The sequence below is a fragment of the Globicephala melas genome, chromosome 7, assembly GCF_963455315.2.
Source record: "Globicephala melas chromosome 7, mGloMel1.2, whole genome shotgun sequence".
NCBI classification, from domain to species: domain Eukaryota; kingdom Metazoa; phylum Chordata; class Mammalia; order Artiodactyla; family Delphinidae; genus Globicephala; species Globicephala melas.
In genome coordinates this window covers 64,970,729-64,997,536 of record NC_083320.1, presented here as the reverse complement: position 1 = coordinate 64,997,536, position 26,808 = coordinate 64,970,729, and positions in this window count along the sequence as shown.

The window sequence follows — 26,808 nt, the reverse complement described above, 5'->3', positions numbered from 1 at the left end:
CCATGTGTTTGTATTTTTACAGTTTTTTCTCTGTAATTGATATCCAGTCTCATAGCGTTGTGGTCAGAAAAGATACTTTATATGATTTCAATTTTCTTAAGTTTACCAAAGCTTGATTTGTGACCCAAGATATGATCTATCCTGGAGACTTCCATGAGCACTTGTGAAGAAAGTGTATTCTGTTGTTTTTGGATGGAATGTTCTATAAATATCAATAAGGACCATCCTGTTTAATGTGTCATTTAAAGCTTGTGTTTCCTTATTTATTTTCATTTTGGATAATCTGTCCATTGGTGAAAGTGGGGTGTTAAAATCCCTTATGATTGTGTTACTGTCAATTTCCCCTTTTATGGCTGTTAACATTTTCCTTATGTATTGAGGTGCTCCTATGTTGGGTGTATAAATATTTACAACTGTTATATCTTCTTCTTGGATTGATCCATTGATCATTATGTAGTGTCCTTTTTTGTCTCTTGTAATAGTCTTTATTTTAAAGTGTATTTTTTCTGATATGAGTATTGCTACTCCAGCTTTCTTTTGATTTCCCTTTGCATGGAATATCTTTTCCCATCCCCTCACTTTCAGTCTGTATGTGTCCCTAGGTCTGAAGTGGGTTTCTTGTAGACAGCATATATATGGGTCTTGTTTTTGTATCCATTCAGTCAGTCTATGTCTTTTGGTGGGAACATTTAATCCCTTTACTTTTAAGGTAATTATCGATATGTATTTTCCTATTACCATTTTCTTAATTGTTTTGGGTTTGTTATTGTAGGTCTTTTCCTTCTCTTGTGTTTACTGCCTAGAGAAGTTCCTTTAGCATTTGTTGTAAAGCTTGTTTGGTGGTGCTGAATTCTCTTAGCTTTTGCTTGTCTGTAAAGGTTTTAATTTCTCCATCGAATCTGAATGAGATCCTTGCTGGGTAGGGTAATCTTCATTGTAGCTTTTTCCCTTTCATCAGTTTAAATATGTCCTGCCAGTCTCTTCTGGCTTGCAGACTTTCTGCTCAAAGATCAGCTGTTAACCTTATTGGGATTCCCTTGTATGTTATTTGTTTTTTTTCTCTTGCTGCTTTTAATATTTTTTCTTTGTATTTAATTTTTGGTAGTTTGATTAATACGTGTCTTGGTGTGTTTCACCTTGGATTTACCCTGTATGGGACTCTCTCTGCCTCCTGGACTTGATTGACTATTTCCTTTCCCATATTAGGGAAGTTTTCAACTATAGTCTCCAAATATTTTCTCAGAGCCTTTCTTTTTCTCTTCTTCTTCTGCGACCCCTATAATTCAAATGTTGGTGCATTTAATGTTGTCCCAGAAGTCTCTGAGACTGTCCTCAATTCTTTTCATTCTTGTTTTTTATTCTTCTCTGAGGTAGTTATTTCCACTATTTTATCTTCCAGGTCATTTATCTTCTGCCTCAGTTTTTCTGATATTGATTCCTGCTAGAGAATTTTAAATTTTATTTATTGTATTGTTCATCATTGTTTTTTTGCTCTTTAGTTCTTCCAGTTCCTTGCTAAACATTTCTTGTATTTTCTCCATTCTCTTTCCAAGGTTTTGTATCATCTCTACTATCATTACTCTGAATTCTTTTTCAGGTAGACTGCCTATTTCCTCTGCATTTTTTTGGTCTAGTGTGTTTTTACCTTGCTCCTTCAACTGCTGTGTGTTTCTCTGTCTTCTCATTTTGTTTAACTTACTGTGTTTCGGGGCTCCTTTTCTCAGGCTACAGGTTCGTAGTTCCCGTTGTTTTTGGTGTCTGCCCCCAGTGGGTAAGGTTGGTTCAGGGGGTTTTGTATGCTTTCTGGTGGAGGGGACTGGTGCCTGTGTTCTGGTGGATGAGGCTGGATCTTGTCTCTGTGGTAGGCAGCAGCACATTCAGTGGTGTGTTGTGGGTTGTCTGTGACCTTATTATGATTTTAGGCAGCCTCTCTGCTAATGGGTGGGGTTGTGTTCCTGTCTTGCTAGTTGTTTGGCATAGGCTGTCCAGCACTGTAGCTTCCTGGTCATTGAGTGGAGCTGGATCTTAGCATTGAGATGGAGATCTCTGGGAGAGCTTTCACCATTTGATATTACATGGAGCTAGGAGGTCTGTGGAAGACTCATGTTCTGAACTCAGCTCTCCCACCTCAGAGGCACAGGCCTGACACCTGGCCAGAGCATCTAGACCCTGTCAGCCACATGGCTTAGAAGAAAATGGAGATAAAGAGAACAAAGAAAGAAAAAGAAAAGAAAATAAAGTTATTAAAAATAAAATATAAAAAATTATTAAAAATAAAAAAATTAAAAAGTCATAAAAAAAGAGAAAAAAAGGAAGAAAGAAGAGTGCAACCAAACCAAAAAACAAGTCCACCAATGATAACAACACTAAAAACTGTACCAAGAAAGAAAAAAAAAGGACAGACAGAACCCTAGGACAAATGGTAAAAGCAAAGCTATACAGACAGAATCACACAAAGAAGCATACACATACACACTCACAAAAAGAGGAAAAGGAAAAATATACATGTCTATATATAAATAAAAGAGAGCAACCAAATCAATAAACCAATCTACCAGTGGTAATAAGCTCTAAGTACTAAACTAAGATAAACATAAAACCAGAAACAAATTAGGTGCAGAAAGCAAACCCCAAGTCTATAGTTGCTCCCAAAGTCCCCCTCCTCAATTTTGTCATGATTCATTGTCAATTCAGATATTCCACAGATGCAGGGTACATTACGTTGATTGTGGAGATTTAATCTGCTGTTCCTGAGGCTGCTGGGAGAAGTTTCCCTTTCGCTTCTTTGTTCGCACAGCTCCCTGGGTTCAGCTTTGGATTTGGCCTCTGCATGTAGGTCACCTGAGGGTGTCTGTTCTTGTCTCAGACAGCATGGGGTTAAAGTAACGGCTGATTCAGGGGCTCTGGCTCACTCAGGCCAGGGGGAGGGAGGGGTATGGAATGCTGGACGAGCCTGTGGTGGCAGAGGCTGATGTGACATTGCACCAGCCTGAGGCGCACTGTGTGTTCTCCTGGGGAAGTTGTCCCTGGATCACGGGACGCTGGCAGTGGTGAGCTGCACAGGCTCCTGGGAGGGGAGGTGTGGAGAGTGACCTGTGCTTGCACACAGGCTTCTTGGTGGCTGCAGCAGCAGCCTTAGCATTTCATGCCCGTCTCTGGTGTCCACGCTGATAGCTGCACCTCGCGCCCGTCTCTGGAGCTCGTTTAGGCGGTGCTCTGAATCCCCTCTCCTCGCGCACCCTGAAACTATGGTCTCTTGTTTCTTACGCAGTTCCAGAGTTTTCCTGGACTCCCTTCCTGCTAGCTGTGGTGCAGTAGCCCCCTTCAGGCTCTGTTCATGCCGCCAGCCCCAGTTCTCTCCCTGGGATCTGACCTCCAAAGCCCGAGCCTCAGCTCCCAGCCCCCGCCCACCCCGGTGGGTGAGCAGACAAGCCTCTCGGGCAGGTGAGTGCTGATCGGCACCAATCCTCTGTGCGGGAAGCTCTCTGCTTTGTCCTCTGCACCCCTGTTGCTGTGCTCTCCTCTGAGGCTCTAAAGCTTCCCCCCTGCCAACCCCCGTCTCCACCAGTGAAGGGGCTTCCTAGTGTGTGGAAACTTTTTCTCCTTCACAGCTTTCTCCCAGAGGTGCGGGTCCCATCCCTATTCTTTTGTCTCTGTTTTTTCTTTTTTCTTTTGACCTACCCAGGTACGTGAGGAGTTTCTTGCCTTTGGGGAAGTCTGAGGTCTTCTGCCAGCGTTCAGTAGATGTTCTGTAGGAGTTGTTCCACATGTAGATGTATTTCTGATGTATTTGTGGGGAGGAAGGTGATCTCCACGTCTTACTCCTCTGCCATCTTGAAGGTCTCCCCTATTTTATTTCTTTAATATATCATTTGCCCAAATCTCACACCTTTATGAAAAATGCATCTCTCAAAATCTTTCTGAGTATTCTGAGCACTGACTTGTGATGTTATCATGTGTTTCAGCATAATTGTATTGTTACCAAGGTCTTTTTCCATATTGAATGTATAAACCAGCACAGGTGGTTCATCACATCCCATGTACAGTATTTTTTTTCTTCCTAGCCTGCAAGTATGATCTCAGGAGTTCCTGGTACCTCTAAACAATCTGATTCCAGGATTACTTTCATGAGAGGGAGACAAATTTTGCCAGGATAGAAGCTATTCTGTGCCTTTTCACTCTGAGAAATAAAGTGATTTTTAAATTTTGTTTTAAATATTCATTACCCTACAATAAACTGGCACAATGTAAGTGGAAGTTTGTGAGGGTACCAGAGACATTCTTAAGGTTATAGAGTTCTTAGGATGAGAAGAAAGAATAGGTCACCTCATAAAGCTACTTATTTTACTGAAGGGGAAACTAAATCTCAGAAAGGGTAAGTGATTTTTTTTCTAAATTTGCACAGCTTTTGGATGGAAGTTGAGTCTAGAATCGAATTCTGTTATTTCTCTTTCGCTTTCTTTCCTTATTGACATACATATTGAATCCTAGTTTTCAGTTACACTTAAGACATGAATTTCATTTTGTTGTAAGAAAAAGAAAAACTGTATTCAGTCTAATAGGAAAACTTTCCTTTTTATTTTGAGGTCATCCCTGCAGATGATTCTAGCTGGTTTAGGAACATAAATCAGAACATCAGAGGTTTTCTCTGCTGAACCTTCTTTATCCAATGTGCTCAATCTACTAGCAGCTAAGCCTTGACGTCACTTTCATCCTCGTTCTCACTTGCAAGAGACTTAACTGAAGTTAAGAGACCAAAAATTGTGGTAATTTTATAAATGCCTTTGTTTTATGAGAGCAGATATGCAAATGTTATCTCATTTTACTTCAGAATTTCTATTTTTTTAACATCTTTATTGGAGTATAATTGCTTTACAATGGTGTGTTAGTTTCTGCTTTATAACAAAGTGAATCAGTTATACATATACATATGTCCCCGTATCTCCTCCCTCTTGCGTCTCCCTCCCTCCCACCCTCCCTATCCCACCCATCCAGGTGGTCACAAAGCACCAAGCTGATCTCCCTGTGCTATGCGGCTGCTTCCCACTAGCTATTTTACGTTTGGTAGTGTATATATGTCCATGCCACTCTCACTTTGTCACAGCTTACCCTTACCCCTCCCCATGTCCTCAAGTCCATTCTGTATGTCTGTGTCTTTATTCCTGTCCTGCCCCTAGGTTCTTCAGAACCATTTTTTTTTTTTAATTCCATATATGTGTGTTAGCATACGGTATTTGTTTTTCTCTTTCTGACTTACTTCACTCTGTATGACAGACTCTAGGTCCATCCACCTCACTACAAGTAACTCAATTTTGTTTCTTTTTATGGCTGAGTAATAGAATCTCTATAATTCTGTTGAATTCATACTGCTCCTCCTCCTCAGTTTGGCCGAACGCTCCTTTTCCTGTTGGTGGTACTGGATTCTCTATGATAGGCCGTGTTTGTGCAAACAGACAAAACTTAACAATTTGCAGAGTGAGCAAGCATCATCCTTATTCTCTTTTTTGATGTTGTTGAGATTCTAAATCATGAGTTGAAGAAATTCACAATTGTCATTTTTTAGCCAATATTTCTGGGTTCTTTGCTAGAGACTGAAGAATTAAGAAGCAGTTCCTGCCCTAATGTAGCATAAGATCTAGTAGGGGAGATTAAAACTTAACTCATTTTAATGTAATGTAAACAGTGCCATGCAGCAGAAAATGCAGCAGGAGGCAGATGAGGGCCAGATAATGATACAAAGAAATAAGATTTTTCAAACAATCTTCTTACCCAAGAGAAAAGACATCTTGAGATGGCCATCACATGGCAGAGGTTTGCATTTTTCAATCAGGGTCCCTCATGTGAACAACAGAACACAGAAAAAGCTTGAGTGAATTTTCTCAGTTCTTCCAAAGATGGCACATGACTAATAATATTCTAGGTGGAAATTTATTTCATATAATGGATGCCTTAGGACACTGGAACTTAGTTTCTTCATGGAAATATGGTGAGACAGCTCAAATATCTCTCTAGAAAGTCCAGAATACTGGGTCATGTTTGGCTTGGTCTTTAGAAGGAGATGGTTCAACTGTCCTACTTTTCTGTGTGAAGAAAGACTCAAAGAGAGACATGTCAGTCAAAAAAGAGAGATCTGTGGATGTGAGAGTTCAAGTTTTCTTACTTTTACAAATAATTCAGTCTGATAAAAAACAAAATTATGAACATGCAATCCTGGATACCAGTTGTCTAGAGTGAAACCTAAGGAGTCTGTGTACAGATTAGGAAAATGCAGCCATCATGTTCTATCTTATCCTCTCTAGCAATTTGATTCTTAAGCTGAAATAAGTTCCCTGAACACAAATTAGATTTAGCACCACATAGTGTAATTTCTAGTGCCCATTTCAAAAATAGCAAGAATTTAGCATTTGTTCACAATCTATTGAAGCCAGACCAATTGACCAGTTCATTTCCCTGCCAACCAAGTTGCCCAGTGGCCCAGGGAATTCCCTGGTGGTTCAGTGGTTAAGACTCCACTTTCACTGCGTTTTCACTGCCAAGAACCCGGGTTCAATCCCTGATTGGGGAACTAAGATCCCGCAAGCTGTATAGTTGCCCAGTGGCCTGTGTTTAGGTAGATTGAAAATAACTATTTGTTGACTTTTGACTTTTAGCAACAGATCTGTCTGCTCCAGAGACTTGGGCTTTCTGTACCTGGCAGAACATTAGAGTCAGTTCTTTTGCTGTAGGTCACTTGTGCTCTTCTCAGAGATTTCCTACTAGACTTCTCTATGTACAAGTTCTGTATCTTGAGTGTGGACTGTCTTCTGGTGGCCACAGCCTCCTCAGTCTTCCGTTTCCTGGATGCCTACTCTCCACAGTCTCTCTCTTTGTTGAGCTAGAATATGCTCACTTTCCCAAGTTGTCCACATCTCTTCCATGAGAAACATTCATGCATCCTTGACTCTGATAAATTCATAGAGTTCAAGCTGATCCCAATGCAATGGCTTTCCCTCAAAATGCAACCTTTTATGTCTCATAATACCAGAGGCCTCTCTAAATAATCTGAGGATGAGGCATGAGGGAGTGGGACCCCCAACAATGCCTTCTAGAAAGAGATCCTCCCCAGGATTGTCTCTTTATAATCTTCTGTCTACTCCAACTGAGATGTCTTTTTGTAGCCACTCTCTCTTTACAGAGCTCAAGAGTAACAACACTAGTCTTGCAAGTTATTTTTTGTAATTCTCCGTGAGAAAGTTAAAAAACTTTTTGCCTGTGAAAGCAGTCACTACTAATTACCCTATTGTAAATGTGTGTCATTGTTTGACACAAGGAATTCACCCAAACAGATTCAGTTATACTAGGATCACACAGTAAGGGTCGCTTGTTATGCCAGTCATCAGAATGTATTACATCAATTGTAGTTAATTGTACATATGTTTTTAACCTAATATCAAAAAAATAAGTTGAAAATATTGAAGAACTAGGGTTAATGATGAATGAAATACACTTAATCACATGAAGCAGTTAACATTTGTTCATTTATTTACCCTTCATCATGCAAACCCCTATTTCAAGACAATATATCATTATATAGAATTATTGGCCAATAGTTCACATCTCCCACTGTGAAATTCCTAATGGTAGATCTTCCCTCTTCCCTTCAATACTAACATGAAATCATTGACCTGTGCCAGCCAATCAGAGGCTCCCATATAAGACTTTGCCACTTCAAAAAGTAATATAGAGACACAAGGATAGTTAAAAACCATTTAAGTCTGAGTACAAATGATAGGATGATGAAGATCATAGCAAATTTATATAATGTTTTAAAAATTGAAAACGAATTAAGCATATTTCTTATTTTAAGTCCAGTACTTGAATCCAGTTTGCCTCCTTAGCAATGGCAGTGGGCAATGACTCAAACTTAACTGATCTTATCACTCTGTCCTCCTGGGTGGGGGAGGGCCCACACTGGACCAGTGAAGTGTGTCTCCCAGGACTTTTAAACTTAGTGCGGTTGGTGAAGAGTTTCTTTTTCTCTGGTTACAAAGATGTAAGCTTTGGGTCCCAGAGGTTCTGACAGCCCATCCTACTGCATGGAGGAGGTAGAGTCTCAAACAAGAGAAACTAGAGGAATGATGGCAGGTGCTGAGAGGAAACTTACAGAGTTTAAATTTCTGGTTGTCTCCCACTCTGTCTCTGTGATTCCTGTGGTTTGGTTTTGTACATCAATGTATTCCCCTTCTTTCTTAAGCCAGTTTGAAGTGGATTTCTATGGTTTGCCACCTAACTGGCCTGAATAAAGTATGGTCCTTTACAGATGAATTTGCACGTATGACTCTGTCAGTGCAATCAGTTTTTAAAGTCAATTGGCAAATCAGAAAATATGCAGTTTAAAAATGAATAAGATTTTATGGAAATGGTGGAGTCTTATTTGTAATGAAGATGAACTATAGAAATCCTTTAAACACACACACACACACACACACACACACACACACACACACACACACAGTCTATTCTAGACAAAACACTAATCCATCCACTAAGAATATGCATTTATAAGGGAGAATCTTGTAATAATTGTCTACGGTAGAGGAATAGAGTGATTAAACAACTCCGGAGTCACCCATATTAGACTCAAGTCCTGGCATTGTCTTTTATTAGAAGGTAATTTAAAATATCTTTCATAACTTTGCTCTTAGTAGTGCTTGTTTCATAATATGCTTGTGAGGATTGTATCTATTTATGTGTAGTGCTTAGCAGAGAGCCTGTTTGAAAATACAGTGAGCACTAAATAAAAGTTAGCATTCATTATTAGCATAAGGCTAGAGGTTATTTCTATTCAAAGTCTGGTATTTTATGAAGCAACACTTTGTTATTATAGGTAAGGGTTATTGTCATCCCTTTGTATCTTCCAAAAAGATACATTTCAGCCATCATTTTCTCCCTCAACATGATTCATGGCTTAGAAATGATTTTTTTAAGTGAATAATAAGCAGACAATAACCTTGATGAGCTAAAGTTAATGGGGACAAAGAAAACCTTTGGTTAATTAAAGTCCATGGGAAACTGGTAATTAGTAGGTTAAACAGTGATGGAATGGATAGTAAAACACAATTTTGGATGATAAATTGATTTAATCATAGTTTGTTTTGTAATTAAAAATCAATTACTGTAAAGCAGGATGGGGGAAATGTTGCCTTTGCAGATATGGCAATGTTAAAAACAGTGAATTTAAATAGTCCAATAAAGTATTTATTCATGATATTCTCTTCCTGATCCATTTTTTCCCCTTAGGATTGATTACCTCAGCTTTCCTGACATAAACTTTTGTATGCTGATGAAGGGAGGTGAAGCAAAGCATTTTGATTAGCTACAGTGTAGATCAATGCTTCATAGTGTTTACCAGAGCAAAGAGAACATATCCCATGCACTTGGAAGATGCCTTCCTAGACAAGCTGCAGTGGAAAGACCACTTTGCTTTTAATCACATTTTCAGACTTAATAAATTCTCAGCAGAAGTTTAGGTCCCATCAAGTAAACTCTTTATATATATTTTTTCCTTGACATAACAATAAAGAACAGTGTTATTCCTTTTTTTCAGGAAACCTCAGAGAACATGTGATTTTATAGATTTGGGCTCCAGCTGATGCTTCTCATTATACTTTATGTGCTTGCTTTATCCAGAAGAAAAATGCAAGAACTTAATTTGAATGTGTGTATATAGTGTGGTTAAGTTTGTTTTAAACCTTTCTTTCAAAAGGGAGTAGATTTTTCAAACAAATCCTAAATAGTGACCTTTTTAGCAAGAGGATTCATATTTCAGGCTTTTGAGAAGTCTCTTCAAGACTGACTTTTTACATAGAATTAATGACTGCAAAAATGTGGCCTTTAAGGATCAAAGATATTTCGAATTGAGTGGCTCAGCTGAACTGAAGGATGGCTCTGGTTGTTGCTTAGACAGCTTTTTGTTTCCAAAGCAACAAAAGGCTTTTCATGTTTATTAGAGCTATTCAGTAAAGTGCATAAGCATAGTACAATTAAAGTTAATTATCAAACTTGACCTTTTATGTGCTCACTCTTCCAGATTTAGACACATACATACACACAAAGAAAAATTTCAATATTGAAAATTTCAATATTGAAAAATTTCAATATTTGATATTTTGTATTGGTAAAAACAAAACATTTGTAATGTATAGAGCTATCACTTAATTGAGAAACACATGAACCTCAGAGTCAGCTTTGGGTTGGAAACCCTCCCCTGCCCTGACCCTTAAGGTGTGGTCTGGGGCAAGGAGCCTAGATTTTCTGAGCCATACATTTCTCATCTGTAAAATGGAGGTGATAATAACTGCCCAGTAATATTGTTATGAGAATTAAATGAAGTTGTAAAGGAAAGCATTTGAGCCCTCTATTTGACATACAGAATATGCTCAATAAATGGTAATTAGATTGATGGTGGTGATGCTAATAGTGATGTTTTCTTTCCATATTAGCCTCTCTAGGGAAAGCGATCATGAACCTCATTCTCACTTATAATCACACTTCTAAGCTGATGTACAAAACACATAAACAGTTGCTTCTGTGTACGTAGTATGAGTCCCAAACTATTGGACTTTTCAAAGAAATTCCTTTTGTAAGCCGCACATGATAGAAATAATTTTCCCTCATTTGATAACTCAGTCTGTTAGGAATTTTATAACTTAGTCTCTTTTTTTACCTCAAACAGTTCAGTGTATTAAGGTGACTAAAAATCAATCCTTTTAGAGAATGCTAGATTTTCTATCATAAAATTGTGTGTTCGTCATGTAAAAAGGAGTTGTAGAAATATATGTTCGATTCCAATCAAGTAGAATGGAGTATAGGGAAATTCATCTAGTGATGTTTCATAATTGTGATTCTTAAACTTTAGGAAGAATGTTCTGGACAATAACAAAACTATAAAATGGGAAGTATTTTACCTTGTTTATATGTGGAATATCAAATTAAAAAATTGTTGGTTGTGTGCCCAAATCCTATAGGGTTCTACAAGGATTCAAAACAACTTATTTATAGCAATTTTACTGCAATGTTATGTTTAGAAATAAATGTAATGTGTGAATACATTTTGGAAAATGTCATAAGTATACAATATCTACCCTGTTTTATTATTCCCAGAATTTAGCACTGTGAAGAAAGAGGGGATAAAAATGTGCAGATATAGGAACAGGAAGTAACTTTTTATATTTGTTTTAATGTTTGAGAAACATGTGCATTGCCAACTAAACATTCATTAGTATACAAAAGGTATCAGAACTGCACCTCACTATTGCAAACTACCATGTTTTAGCAAGATAAATTTAGTTATTTAATGCAGATTACAGAATTCTACTTATGCTAAAGGACGAATACAATTTTGTTGGTTTTGTTTTTTCCTTGTTTTTAAGTTTTGGCTTTTAATGCTTATTTTTAATATCAGACTGTATAAATTCGTGTCTTTCTTTTAGTTAGAATCCAAGATCTAACAAGTGAGTTAACCTCTCAATTTTTCCTGTTGAAAGAGTAGCTGGTTCCTAGAAGGCCAGCAGAGGGCAGCAAAGCCTAGATGTTAACACTAACCCTGATGGATGACTTGTCCACGTGAAGAGCAAGGACGGAAAATGGCATACATACAGTCTGATTTGACTTGAGTTCGGGATGTATGTAGCAGATGACAGTTCTTTTGGATACGACGTTTAAGAGTAAACGGAGAGGGTCTTAGAACCTCAAAACACTAGATAACTCTAACACAAACTGAGCAGCTCCTTGAGTTTATAAAGAGTAAGGCCACTGAGGCTGTTTTTTTAAATGAACATCTAACCTATTGAGCAAACAGTCTAAGATTTAAGTTGAGTAAATAGATTCAGAAGGATTAGAATGATATAAAGAAACCCTGAGCGTTGTGGATGGGACAACATGAATGATGATGGGTAGCCGTGACTTTTTTCTCTTTTCTGCTCTTCGTGTTTTTTTTGGCCATCATCTGTCTCCCTCTCACAGATATTAACCAATTTCATGTCTTTCATTTTGCATCTTTAACAAAGCTAAATGGGAGAATCTCAAAGCACTCTAGAGTTTTTCAGGTGAAGGTGTGTAGGTTTGTTTTGTGAGAACAGGAAAACCCACCAGTTAAGAATAATTAGCAAAGTTGGTAGTATTTTTTTAAATTGAAGTATAATTGACATTAGTTTCAGGTATACATCATAGTGACTCAATATTTATATACATTTTGGAGTACTCACAAGTCTACCGTCTGTCACCATACAAAGTTATTACAATATTACTGATTATATTCTCTATGTTGTACGTTAACACCCCCATGACTTATGGGTGCTATTGTTTTAATAGAAAAAACTCCATTCTCACATTGAATGTTCTATGGAATAAGTAGTGCACTAGCTATTTCTACACCTCTAACCTGGAAAATGTTCATTATCTCAAAGAGGTTTATTTAACAGTTGAAGTGAGAGCTGAAAAAGGTCATGGCCACAGGGGGCGGAACTATTTTATTCTGTCATTGGTATCATTGAGGACATAGTGTTTTTAGAGCTGACAAGCAAATAAAACCATACTTAGGCGTACTCTCTTCTATCAGCCCATTCATCAAACCACTGGGGGTAACAAAGTATGGTTATGAGATAATTGTTTTGCAAGTGGAGACCTTCTTTCCAGCTCTTCATCTGGTAGGAGATCCTTATGCCTGCTGGGCAATTTTGGAGGCAAAGAACAACAGGATGATTTTCTCTCCAACAGCAGCTTCTATTAACCTCCTGATGTTTGGCTCAGAGGGTTGTGATTATGATCCTGCTGATATCAGCCACCCATTAAAATAAAGGAGCAATGTTTTGGTTTGAGCAGTAAGAGACTGAAGATTTGGAGGTTTGTCCCTGATAATGCAACTGTGCGAGGATGAAGTGTAAGAAAATATGCTATCTTCCTAACTGTCTAGTGTGGTACTCAACTCAACAAATACCTGATGAGTTTCTGCTATGACCTTAGGAATGTATTAGGTATTATAGGGACACAGAGGAGGGTTAGGCACATCACTTGTCCTTTGGAAGCTTATAGCCTTACTGTCAAGAGGAGGTATATACAGCCACAAAAATGCAACCCAACTTAAATGCTAGGTTGAAGAGACTTCTGTCAGAGAGGAAGTGAGATTTTTTTTTTTTTTTTTTTTCGGTACGTAAGCCTCTCACTGTTGTGGCCTCTCCCATTGCGGGGCACAGGCTCCGGATGTGCAGGCTCAGCGGCCATGGCTCACGGGCCCAGCCGCTCCACAGCATGTGGGATCTTCCCGAACCGGGGCACGAACCCGTGTCCCCTGCATCGGCAGGCGGACTCTCAACCACTGTGCCACCGGGGAAGCCCAGGAAGTGTGATTTAGACATTAAATGATTCTGCTTGATGTCTAGGAGAGGAAAGAAAATTCCTCAGGCAAAGGTACATATTGGAAACCACTCTAACTTGCTGCCTGTTATAATTTACATATCTCTAGTTGGTTAAATAAAAATACTCATCACTCTATACATATTCTGGCATTCTGATGAGTAAGCTCTTCTACTTTTCTCATTTTGTAAATAAGGCAATCAGGATGTTGGGAGATTAAGTGATGAGTCTAGAGCCAAAAGTATTAGGAGTTAGGCATAGTCTTTGGATATACATTCCTTGAATTTTTTGTCTCTTGCCCAACCCAGAGTTGTGGGAGCTATTAGCAAACCTTCAATAACAGCCATATTAATGGTTTCATTAAATATCAACTAAAATGTTTTAGGTCATTTTGGCTAATTTTTAAAGTCTTTCATATTAAGGTTGAAATGTTAAAGAAAATCCAGGGAAAGACAAAAGCAGACTAGTTTCTCCATGCACTGTGACCATGCTAAAATGAAATCATGTAACTACCAAATTTGAAACTGAGGAATTCCAAGCAATGCCTCTACAGTGGGCATTCTGTGTGGATGCTAAAACCATCTTAGTGCTGCCAGTGTGGATCTGCAAGCTTTTCTGGGACAGGGATAATGTATTATAAAACTCTTAGTGCCCTGTATAGTATAATTTCCTGCTGAGGGGAAAGGGTTGACTTGTCCAACACTGATCATCTGCACGCTGGCCTCCCAGGAAAGGAGTTGACCTCCCTGCAAAGCTCCATGACACTGGCTATGCCTGGTGCTTAAGGCAGTTAAGGTCAAGGACAAGACTTGAACTCCAATTTCCATATGATGCCAAGAGGAAAGTCTGTTTCTTCCTCACCCCATGATGGGGGATATGGCTATCCAAATCCATATGGACTCCGACACCACAGCACCCTAGAGTTGAGCTGGTAGGATAGAACTGGAGCCCAAGTTCTACCTCCTCTATTGCTGTTTATTCATAGTCCTTGACCACAGCAGGAGAGGGGCCATTGTTTTTCTAATCATTCAGCTTAAAAACACTACAGTATGAGAGAATGGGGTCCCTATCCTTGCAGTGCTGAAAGGTGGTTACAACTCCTCAGTACATCAGACAAGGGAGATATTAGAGGTGGACCCTGTCCATTCAGAAGAAAGGAATGAAAACCATCCCCTCCCTCTAAATTTAGGATAGCAAAGTGGTCAGACTGATGGAGTCATTCCTGGGTGGGTTACGAGGCAACTGATCTCCTCATGTATATGTGTATGTATGTGATTTTTTTTTCAGATTCTTTTCTGCTATAGGTTATTATAAGATATTGAATATAGTTCCCTGTGCTATACAGTAAATCCTTGTTGTTTATCAGTTTTATGTATAGTAGTGTGCATCTGCTAATCCCATACTCCTAATTTATCTCTCCACCCACTTTTCCCTTTTGGTAACCATAAGTCTGTTTTCTGTGTCTGTGAATGCTCCGCCGTTTCTGAGCAAAGCATGCAAAGTCTTTAAGGGGAATAGGGAAGGCGAGAGGGACTCGAACGTTTACAACGGCAGGCATTTTCTTCCTGGTGGGAGGTAGGCCGAGAACTACTCAAATAGCTGCATCAAACGCGTCTTGAGGCCTCTCTATGTGAAAGCCAAGCACTCCAGGTATTGTACAGCACCGATCTCCTCAGCCACAGCTAAACCCTTAGTGGGCAATGGGAGTCAGCTTCTCCTCTTCCATTTTCTCAGTCATGTGTCTTTATCCCTAAGATCAAGTTCAGTCCCTACCAGGGTGATGGGAGTGTTGAGTCAGTGATGATGTACTTCAACCACTTGGCATGGACATTTTCAAATGATACAGGACTCACAAGAGAAAAGCAAATTAAGAATACATACGTTTGTTTGTGGATAGGATAGGAATTGTAATCTATCAGAATCTTCCCATGCAGCTGTATCCCATAAGCCAGGATTCATAACTGTACCCATATGTGTGTGTATACAGAGCGAGGGAGTGAGCACGGGCCCAGGAAGAGTTGAATCAAAGATGAACTGCAGTAGTACTGCCCTTGCTTTTACTGGGAGGCTGGCTGGACTTCTCCCTTAATGTTGTCTTAAGGACAGCCTTCTCTTGAGGAGTCCATCTCCTCTGACCCGTCTCTTAGAGACTCCAAAATTGGAGGATAATAGGAAATTCCTGGAGTACCACAGAAGTGTATAGGGACCTGATCTATATAAACTTCCCCATACATTTTTTTGGTACCCTAACTTCCTCAGATGATTGGCAGATCTGAATGGCATCCTGTGACAACAAATGAGCAAACACCCCCTTGAAAGGAACTGCAGTTGTCTGGCTGGCTGTTGTTGACTAGCCCATCAGAGGCTGCACCCATTATTGTGTAACCTACTCATGTGATATAGTAGTTCCAAATCTAAACATTTTGTGGTGAACATTCATTGCTGGCCATTCTCACCTGAGTTGTAGCTGCAGATCAGTGCACTTAACTGCCACAGGGTCATGTGTGTGTAATGGGTGGCAGTGATGGTGTGATCTCTGAGTAAGCAAAATAGCCCTTGCCTAAGGAAGGTGTATCAGGGTCCCCAAGACCACTCTCAGGTGCAGTGATTCTCTGGAAGGACTCACTGGACTCAGAAAAGCTGTTTTACTCACAGTTACAGTTTATTACAGTGAGAGGATACAGATTAAAGCTAGGAAGGGTAACAGGTGCATGAAGTCCAGGAGAAACCAGGTGCAAGCTTCCAGATATCTCTTCCCATTTGAGCTACACAGGGACACAATTCTCTCCATAACAATATGTGACATGTTCAAAGTGTTGCCACCAGGGAAGCTCATGCAAGCCTTGGTGTTTAGGGATTTTACTGGGGGTCAGTCATGTAGGCTGCATGACTGATTTCAGCTACTTAGATTCCAGCACATAACACACCCCACAGCAAAAACAGGCATTTGCTATAAAACATATTGTTAGGATAACTTATCTGGTCAAACTGCTTCAGCATGGCTTCAAGGTTTCAGGCACGGAAAGACACTTTTATCATGCAGAATATTCTCAGTGCTCAGAGATTATCTCCCAGGAGCTAGCCAAGGGCCAGGGCTGAAGATAAGAGTTTCTTTGGAATTTGCAGGATTTGAGCAACCTGGGCTTGTGGACTTAAACCTTTCCTTTTCAGAAAGAAACACCTGAGATTATGGGAGATGAGAAAAGCATGCATACTCAATTGTCTTGTATTGGGAGTCTTCCAAGATAACTGTCACCTGAGCTGCAGTGAATTCAATATATACATCTCTAACAAGTGGTGGCCCTCTCAGCTACTCTATATTGATGTTGGGCTTGCCATCCAGTACTGATATGTTAAGTGGAAAGCTGGTAGCCATTCTCAAGTCAGCTGATACTGTTAAACTCCTGCTGATACAACCAGACTCCTGGTAAATATCTTTGAATCACATCACCCTGTATCTGCCAAGTAAACCATCAACAAGGCCAGAGGAGGAGCAGAACTTACACCTCTTCCTTCTCCAGTCTTTGGAGATTTGGGAGCATGCCATTTCTCAGCCTCCATGATAGAGCTGGGTGGCAGCTTTGTTGTACTTTCCAGACTGGATGTTGTACATCTCTTGGGCTGTTCTTACCAAAAGGTTTGCTTTGGGAGAACATGACTTGCCTCCAGGGGTTGGTCACCTGGTCATTTGTAATCATCTTCAGTGTCTCCTACATCTATTTCAGTGGCTGGCCTCATGGCTTTTTTGGGTTTAGATAATACAGATTTCTGACAGAATGGGGTATGACATTTGAATAACATCATTTGGGAACAGGGAGGGGAATTGAATGAATCCAGGACTGATTCTGCAGGTTGCCCTCACCAGAAAAATAATGGTCCTCTTCGAATTTCAATGGAAGGAGGCTGTGGCTCAGTGCTTTAAGGAAATCAAACCTGGTTAACTATGAGAGCGTGCCAGAGTGGGCTTTGTCACTCTTGAGTGCTCATTTGGTAATTCTGCTGCTGACATGCTGTGTCTCACAGGGGGCCCCCTGCCCGAGCTGTGAATGCTGGGCTTTCAGGAGAGGGTTGGAGCCATTTTATTAACACATCGTATTGCTATTGAATCCTGGTTCCTAATCCCAACAGGGGAGGATCAGGGCTTCCCTAATCATGTAGCTTAAAAATCCCCTCAACCCAAGGAAACCCTTTCCTAGAGTCTGATGTCCAGCCCTGTCAAATTTCCGTGTGCTATGCCAGAATGTGCAGGAGTGAGGAAAGCCTCACATTTTGCTGTTGATCCTGCCTGAATAAGCTTCTTGCAATGAATTCTGCTCTAGAGCAACTGAGCAGATTTTAGATGGTCAAAGTAAATGACCGAATGGCTATTTTTTTTGGTTCATATCTTGGTTATTTGCATGATAAATTCTCAACTCAGGTTCTGGAACATAGTGGACAAACAGTACTTTTTGTTTTTTAATAAAACTTATTTAAGCGTTTAAGTCTGGGCTATAGGTGGGGGCAGAAGTTCATTATTCTTACACTAGATTTAGTATTTTCTCCCTTTTCTATGGTGGAAGCACATTTTAACCTCTTGAAATCATTTTGAATGTCTGACTAAGTGGCTAATAATAATTGGTTACTGGAGTCTGGGGACTATTAACTGGTTTTTACATCATATTAACAAAGTACTTAAAAAGTGAATAGCATGGTGAAAAGTACAGAACACTGATCATAAAAATAAATGTTAGGAATCTATATTTCTTGCTTTATCCTTTCAGGCAGTTTGCAAGCACACCACCCAGGCATTCATTTCATTGTTAAGGTGAGATCTTCAAAAGCAAAGAGTTTAAAAACAGAATGTAAAGGCTAAATTTGGAGATACCACGTGTTATAGTCAATTTTCTTTGTGATTAAAAACTCTAAGAATTTACCTGTGGCACGTTGAGCTTTGCTATATGATTTATGTGTTGTGTGACTTTATCATACACTGCTGAGAAAATACTATAAAGAATTATAGATCAGCAGCCAGTTGCATTTAGGAGCCAAGCAATTTGCATGCGGTTGGTATGGTATTCTGAAAAGAAGGGAAAAGGGAGCCTCAGGACTCACCTGAGAAAAAATGAACAAGTTTGAAATCCCATGGTTTAGGGGTAAGAGAGTGTAGGAACAGTTTTAATACAGTTCCATTATTTTGCGTCGTATCTATTGAAAGAGAACTTGCTCTATAAAAACTCTTATAAGCAATGAACTGTTTATTTCAGAATAAGGCTCTGGGAATAACCTCATAAGAAACACATCTTGCATTTGTAGAGAAGCCCAAGGGGATAGTATTCATGAAGCATTATCCCAATGCAGGCAAAAAATGACAACCAATGCAAACTCATCAAACAATTGAAAAGGAAATGCTCGATTACTGAATAATTTTTTTCTCCCCTGCTTCCTGCTCTTTCCCAAATGCACAAATCCATCATTCTGTTTTACAGACGGATTCATAGTTCTTTCTCTCCCACCCCTTTCCTTCTCTGTTCCTGTGTAATTGTTCTCTAGTTCCCACCCTACTACCCAACGAAGCAAAGCAAGAGCTGAATTCACGACAGATCCTGAAGGTTTCTTAAGTTACAAGTTGGGCCTTTTATATCATGCAATCTCTATCACATGCTTTGTGAATAATAGTTCTTGTTATAGTTTAACTCAAGGTTTGACTATGGTATAGCAGCACATGGAGATCAGTTGTAAGGTGTCAGGTGTTCAAGTGTTTGAAAGATTAGCTGTCTTATAAATTATAGTGGATTCAAGGTTATCCCTATAATACTGTCATGTTCACTGACTTGAGTTTGCTTTTCAGAGAGGAAGGGCTGGAATTATAACTAGGTGAGAGCACTGAGCTTAATTCTAATCTTATGCAGTGGCCTGGAGCAGATCATGTATGTGACCTTTAGCCGTGGGATGGGTTAAGACAGGGGAACCGTTGTCCTGGATATCCTTTCTCTTGATTTGATGACATACAGGCCTATATTCCTTAGTTTAAGTCCTATGGGTGCCCTTCCTGATTTCTCTACATATGTTTTTTATTTTTATATTTCAGATCCTCCTCTACATGGATAGGATAAAGATAGTGGAAGCAAGCAATTTCTTTTGGTTCTTTTTAGTCTACTTACCAGCCCATGAGGCAGCTGAAGAAAGGCTTGACAATAATTGTAGAAAGACAGTGCAGGGTTAGGATTTCAAGCAACTTCACAAAGAAGATAAAGTTTGCAAGATATTTTTGGTAGAATTTGAATCGCAAGAGGTGCTTCTTATACAGACAGGATGGTGTATAAAGTAATGAAAATAGTAATGAAAATGGTGAGCAGCAGCGCTCAGAAAATAAATGCATATTTCCTTTCACTGAAGAGTACAGACCTTCTTCTCTTTCAGGGTAGTGACGGGAAAGGTCAGAGGGAGGATGGAGACGCTGAAATAAAGCTACTGAATACCCCACATGATGTCATTGTTTTGGTGGGTCAGAAAGTTGGCCGGGTCAAGAAATGGTGATAGCCTTATTATATGTCCACAGAAGGCATCATATTGCATCACAGAAGTATACTTTTAATGGAATTTTTTACTATTACTAGTGGAGAGGTGTGATCATTTTTCTAGGCAATCTGAGAAGTCATACCTTTTAAATAAATACACTGCAGGACTTTGAGATTTCTCTTCCTCTGGCATCTTGCTAGTATTGAACCATTGCAGAAGTAGACAGTGGTGATCAAAAAGGCCATAAGAGTTACAAATGAAAAGAGAATTCAAACAAGCTATTAAGGTGACTTACTATGTTCAGGAGGTCCTACAGGCAAATCCCTTTATTGAATTCTGTAATTGGGGGATTTCCTGTGGTGTGAGATCTCCTATACACATTCGTTTTTTTTTTTTTTTTCCCATAAAAAGGGGCAGAAAGAAGGAGCAGTGCTATTTCTGCTGCTTCTCAAATTTGCCCTTTTGGATTGCTGTAATGTGATTTTTGTCTGTAAGCTGACCATGAAGGATGACACATTTGACCAAGGTCAAAGAGATTTGAATATTTCCTATCTCCCTGCATGTGTAACCTTATAGCAGAAAAACTGAGATTCCGTTTAATTAGGAGTTTGTTATTATGAGCTGGAAACGGTGGTATGTTTTCTGTAGATCTGTACTATAGAAAATTGCAAACCAAAAATCTGACAGCTTCCCTGATTAGAATTTTCTTGTTGCTCTCCTCTGTGTCTCCTCTTCCCCCCAGTTTTTTTCTGTGGAGGCTCCTTATCTAAATGTAAAGACATTTTCCAGACTCCTCACGCTCATTATTATCACAACTACTGGAATTGCTCTTTTCAGGGCATGAGGGTTTCAGGCTTTCCCCAAGAATGTGAAGTGAATGAAAGAGAATTTTCTTGTAAGAATTAAACTTTAAAATACGCGTTTACAAGCAGAACAATATTGTCACAGTCTAGAGACAGCAGGAACCAGGCCTGTTAGGATTTACCTGTACTCTGATTAGTGTTCATGTACGTTACTGAGGAGCTGTAATAGACAGTAGGGAGGTAGATCAGTCATAGACTCATAGCTGCAGCCAACCATAGGCAGGAGCACATTGCTTAAGAATCCAACGTCAGCCTGGTCCAGGTGGCGATTATGACTCTAGGGTGGACTAAAAAAGTATAAACTTTCTTTACATGGTTCAGAGGTTTACTGTCATTGGGTCATACACTCCACTTATTCTGATCACATACTCACCAGGCAATCTTCTAATCACTAGTTAGGTTTCTGTGAAGGTTCCTTACCAAGAAATAACATATTGACTGCAGAATTTCACCTGTCCAGTGTCTTCGGCAGTTACAGATTAAAGCTTTCATAGTAACAAACTGATAGCCAGGTTCTAATTTGACATTCTCCAGAGTTGCCTACATGGGCAGTCAATACATATTAAAGAGAGGACCCTAGTGTCTTTCATCTCAACAAGAATAATTCTCCTCCAAAATAGAGAAATTTGGCATTCTGGTTTTAAACTCAAATCTCTTGAGTTCAGTTAATGTAAGTCTGTTCCTACAGGTGGATTTAGGTCACGAATAGATAAGATCAAGTTTGTTAGCCTTTGCGACTAAGGTATCCTGACTTCAGACTGTAGTATGTTCAGAAAGCTCATGTCACCCTGTCTGTTGTTACTTTACCAAGCAACACATTCTCCCTGGGGTTGCTCATTCTCTGTTGCTACCGTTACTCAGAAATACTGCTCAGGACCACTTAGAATGAACCCGTTTATTTCAATGATCTAATGATTTTCCTTTCTATTGGATTTTTATGCTGCACAATATTCAAACAACAAATGATGTTATGAATGAGGTTTAGTCCTCAAGCTTTTGCTTTCCACTGAATCAGAGGCATTTCCAGACAATCAGAGATAACGAGGATTTGAAATTCCTGAAGCTGGATGAAAGATGGGAAGAAACATTCCATAATGCTAACATACAAATGATTGCCTTTAAGCTGCAAAGCAAGCCCTGTAGAGGAATATAGATGAAATTCCAGTTAAGTTTGAGAAAACAGAGGCTCACCCAAGTTAGACGACTGATCTAAGTTTTGAAGCTATTCTTTCTGACTTCAAAGATTGGTCTATTTGCTTTTTCTTTTAGATCTAGGTTAATTCAGGTGTGTGCACGTGAGATGATGGAGGTGGGTAAAGTCAGCAGCAGAGTAAAGCTAAGGTTAACAGGTGAAAAATTTTGGTAGGACAGTAAGTATCTATTGAGTGAATGCCTCAGGTCTATAAAGGTCTATAACAAAATGCAAACAGTTAAACTGCAGGTTTAGTAGGTAATGTTTTTATTTAGCACAATGCTAGTAGTTGCCATTTTTCCAAAAGTACATATATTAACAGTATAGACATTATTCTAAGGTGTCATATGCATAGCATTAAGGAGCCTATCTTCTCCATTATAAACAATTTGGATTGCAAATCAAATTAAATTGCAGAGTTCAGAGAAGTTGTTGTTTCTAAATTACTGCGTTTAGTTGAGTCAAATTATCATAATGCTGGTGGTTTGTTTGGGTGTCTGAATGAAAGAAGGAGAGAGGTAGTTTTGATTTCAACTTTAAGGAAAGGGAGGTGAAGTTAAGTGCTACCTGGAGAGGTAGGGATTCACACAAGCTAAAGGGAAGGATTTGAAATACATGTCCCCAAAGTTCAGCAAGCAACAGTGAACTGGGAAAGGATAACTGATGAAGCTAAGTAGAAGTGCTGATTATGGCGTTCTTAAGAGCAAAAAGGATATTCATAAATATTCTTATGGTATTAATTTTTTTGTTATATACCTTTCTATGGATCCCATTTATCATAAAAGATCTACAGTACTTGACACTTTAGAAAACATCACCAGTAATAAGCCCAGTAACGTGATTTCTGTATTTGAATCTTCTTTTATTGCCCTCTGTAGTCTTGGGTGATTGATTCATCTGTAACTCGTTCTTCTTTAAGGGCAGGAATCTATGCTGCTTCCATCATTAGAGGAATGGCACCCAGATATCAGTGTTCAGTCTAGGGTCAGCCCATGATGAGATCGTTACTCTTCCACAAGAAGTATAATTGGTATTTTATAAAGTTAAATTCAATTTAATCATCTTTACTAAAACATTTTGTATTAAATCCTTTTGTGCATTAAAACATATTTTATGAATTGACGATGATAATAGATGGAAGTTGTTTCCATTTTTTAATGTCCTTACTTGGAAAAATTAAAAGTCAGGACAAGTCTATCTGGTGCCATTCTATCTCAGTAAAAAAATAATTACTGGTTTGTAAATTGTTAAAATCTAGGAATTTTTTTGGTCCTTGAAACCTGGAAGTAAAAAAAAAATTTGAGACTATTTAGAATGTGGAGATAGGAAAGAAAGCATAATGAGACCAGCCCTTCTTCACCTGCATGCAGGTCATTTACAATAATTTGGCGGTGCTCATGAATTGTATTAAGGGAGTGCCCTTTACTTTTGGTTTTTATCAAATGTTTCCATCATTTCTCTTTCCTCATCTGGAGCCTGATCTAGCCTTCAGACACCTCCTACCTTCTGTCTGGTTCCTCTCTGATATAGAATACTTTTGCAGCCTTCCATCCTTGATTAGAAGTTAGAAAGATGTACAAGTAGAGCTTTAGTTCCCCCAATAAAGACAGGAATTTTTACTAGAAGAGGATGTGAACAAGATTTGATGCATAAGGTTAAGTAAATTATGAGGTGGGATTATATTTTATTATAAAGTAATAAGAACACATTATTTGAGAAAAACTTGTTTACAGGAAATCATTATCTTGTCCTTAGTGAAATTTGTGGTCTAAATTGGAATTAAGTAGACATTCAAGTACAGTAAACATTTTAAAACCAGATTCTATTGCAACTGTGATGGAAATTTCTTTGATATTTACTATGGTTTATTAGTATTTAATAATTCTATGGTAATAGATCTGTAAATAAGTAACATTTTAAAGTATTACATTATATTCTACTACTTATCAAAAATCCCATTAATCAGAATATTTAACCAATAAGTATTTCCTATTAAATAGCCAGACAAGATTCATCCATCCATTCATTCACTCATCTATTCATCAATCAAACATTAATTAGGTACCAATTATGTGCTTCAGATACAAAGATAGGTGGAACAAAGCAGGAGGCAGACGTGAGAACATCTAATTACCACAATGTAGTATGTGATATAGCAGAAGTAGGAACAGATCATTAAGGAAGCATAGAAAGTGTCCCCTGGAGTTATCATGGAATGCTTCTGAAAGAGGAAACATTTGAATTCAATACTGAACAAAGAAAGAGTAAAGGTTCTTTGGGAATATGAAGGTATGTGTGGGTGGGGATGCATTTACTGGAGAAATAGGAAATAAGAGAGAAGATAATTTAGGCAGCAGAGAAGGTGTAGTTAAAGATGACAGGGAGAAAAGAATGTGTGGGGCATTTAAGAAACTGCAGAAAGTTTAGTATGTCTGGAGTTCTTGGTGCACCTGGAGAGGTGGTAGCAGGAGAGGGAAGGAGCGAGAATTATTTTCCACGCTAAGGTGTTTGGGCTTGACTGTCTAGGTAATGGCATACCATTGGAGGATTGTAAACTGAGAAGTCAGATAATTATTTCCTTATTTTAGAAATCTTGCTCTGGTTGTATAATAAATGGACTGAATGTAGGAAGCTAGATAAAGTGGAAAGATATTGAAGAACTCCAGGAGAGAAATGATAAGGGCATAAGCTAAGGCAGTGGAGGTAGAAGCTGAGAAGATTGGTTGAAAAGATTTCTAGGCAGTAGAATCAATGAATATAAGAGTTGAGAGAGAAGGAAAGTCTAGAATTATTCTCAGCCTTCTAGTGAGGGTGGTTCAGTAGAAAAATGTGCTGATGACCAGAATGCAAAAAATATGCAGAGCTTCAGAAAAGTCTGTGAAAGATACAAATGTATACTTTTCAGAATCATTTTGAAATAACTGACATACACATAGTGTCTTGTCTGAATTGCCACAGTAATTTGTTTACATGCACAATTTCTATTGTTTCTCTTTTGCCAGCTCTTGAAGGTGGAAATTATGCAAGTGGCTAACTTTCTTTATATAGTATCTACTCAAGTAAGACAGTTTTGATGATGATAAAGCTATAGCCAGGGAAATTGGATACACCCTTAGAGCAGAAAACACCCCCCCATTAAGTTTTGAATCTTAACTTAAAAAGCTTGCATTTTCCACATATACTCAGTCTTGAAGACAAATGACTATTTCAACATTAATCAATTTCAAGCATAGAAGGAAAATAGATTAATGCATTCCTTGAATATAACATTGGGAGAGCAGTTTAACCTCAACAGCTTCCACTTTGGATAGCACAGTGTGTTTAAAATGCAGTCAGATGATTTCATTTGGCTTTTTGTTTCGGTTCATTTGGTGGTGCCAAGATGAAGCTCTGAGCCACGGACCAGAGTGTGGGTGGACACTTATAATTGTACCCTCATTTCCATCTACCTAAAATGCAAAGAGACTAGGAAATTCTCTGATAACTGAATAATTGCCCTTCACCCTTCAGTGTAGGATGGGGTTTCTCTCAGATAAAGACTAAAGGAACAATAGATGCAGTCTGCAGGCCTATTGGGGCTAATGGACCAGGTCTTTGATGATTAAGTGTCTGTTAACACCCATCCCTACTCAGTGGAACACATGCTGCCTTTTTTGACTCTTCTATTAATTTTGATTAGATCAGCCAAGATAAGAAGGGAACACTTGATGCCAGATTGCCTCTGTGGTATTTTCTGGCTGGAACCCATTCCCTCAACTCCTCCTCAATCCCTTTTACTTAACTCCAGCTCCACTCTAGTCAAGTGTGAAAAATTCAACAAGGGCATGGGATTTAAATGGAACTGGCAACAATCCTTGTTGGTAATTCTGTAAGGATTGGTGTTTTGTACTCATCCCTTCATTCTTTTGTATAATGCCTTCTCTATTCTAGAGAGACACAGTCCTCTGGCTTAAACTGTGAACTGATGAATGATGTGACTGATATGACGGGTCCCTTGGCTCATTCGATTGCACCTGGTTGGGCCATTTTGTTTTCTGCATGTACCAAATCTTGCTCAGAATTCCTGGCATTGAAATCTATACAGTGCCCACAAAGATCTGAAGACCCTCTTAGAGCTAAGTAATTTTCTTACCAAAAACTCATAACTTAAAAACACCACTGGGAGGACGATGGCAGCAGGGAGCTTAAAGGTTAAACCTAAATCACAAGTTTAAAGTTCTATTTGGTTGAATAATGATTTTTGTCACTATTGAATACGTAGGAGTAAAATTTTCATTTTGTGTAATCCCATAGAATACCCAAAGCATAGCATAAGGCGAGAACTTAAACCATTAGGCATTTGTCATCAAGAGTAATGCATTTCCTGTTTCACCTGGTTAATAAAGATCTTAAAATCAGTTTGCCTCTCTTGGAATTAATGTATAACCTTTCATTCTTCCTGAAAGTCTCTGAGGTTGCGAAGCTGAGTTTTTTGATGTCTTTTGCTATTGAGTGAATATGAATACTTGATAGAAGGAAGAGAAAAGAACCTTTACTTAAATGAGGAAATTTAAGGAAAGTATGCAAATGAAAATTTATTTTGTTACACAATAAAAATGTAGTGCAAAAACGAAGCCAAAGCAGCTCAGCTTGACTTGAAACAAAGGGCTAAGTATAATAACCATTATTATACTGAATTTGTTCCTCTCCAGGCACATACCTTGAATCTCTCAGACTTTCTCACTTTCTAGAATGTGAAACCTTTTCAGGCAGCTAGCCACCATTTAATTTAATCCCTTGTTATTTTGAACAAAAAGACAATTGAAAACATTTGCAAACATCACAAAAGCACCTTATGAGTAATTTTGTCTGATGGGTTTCAGG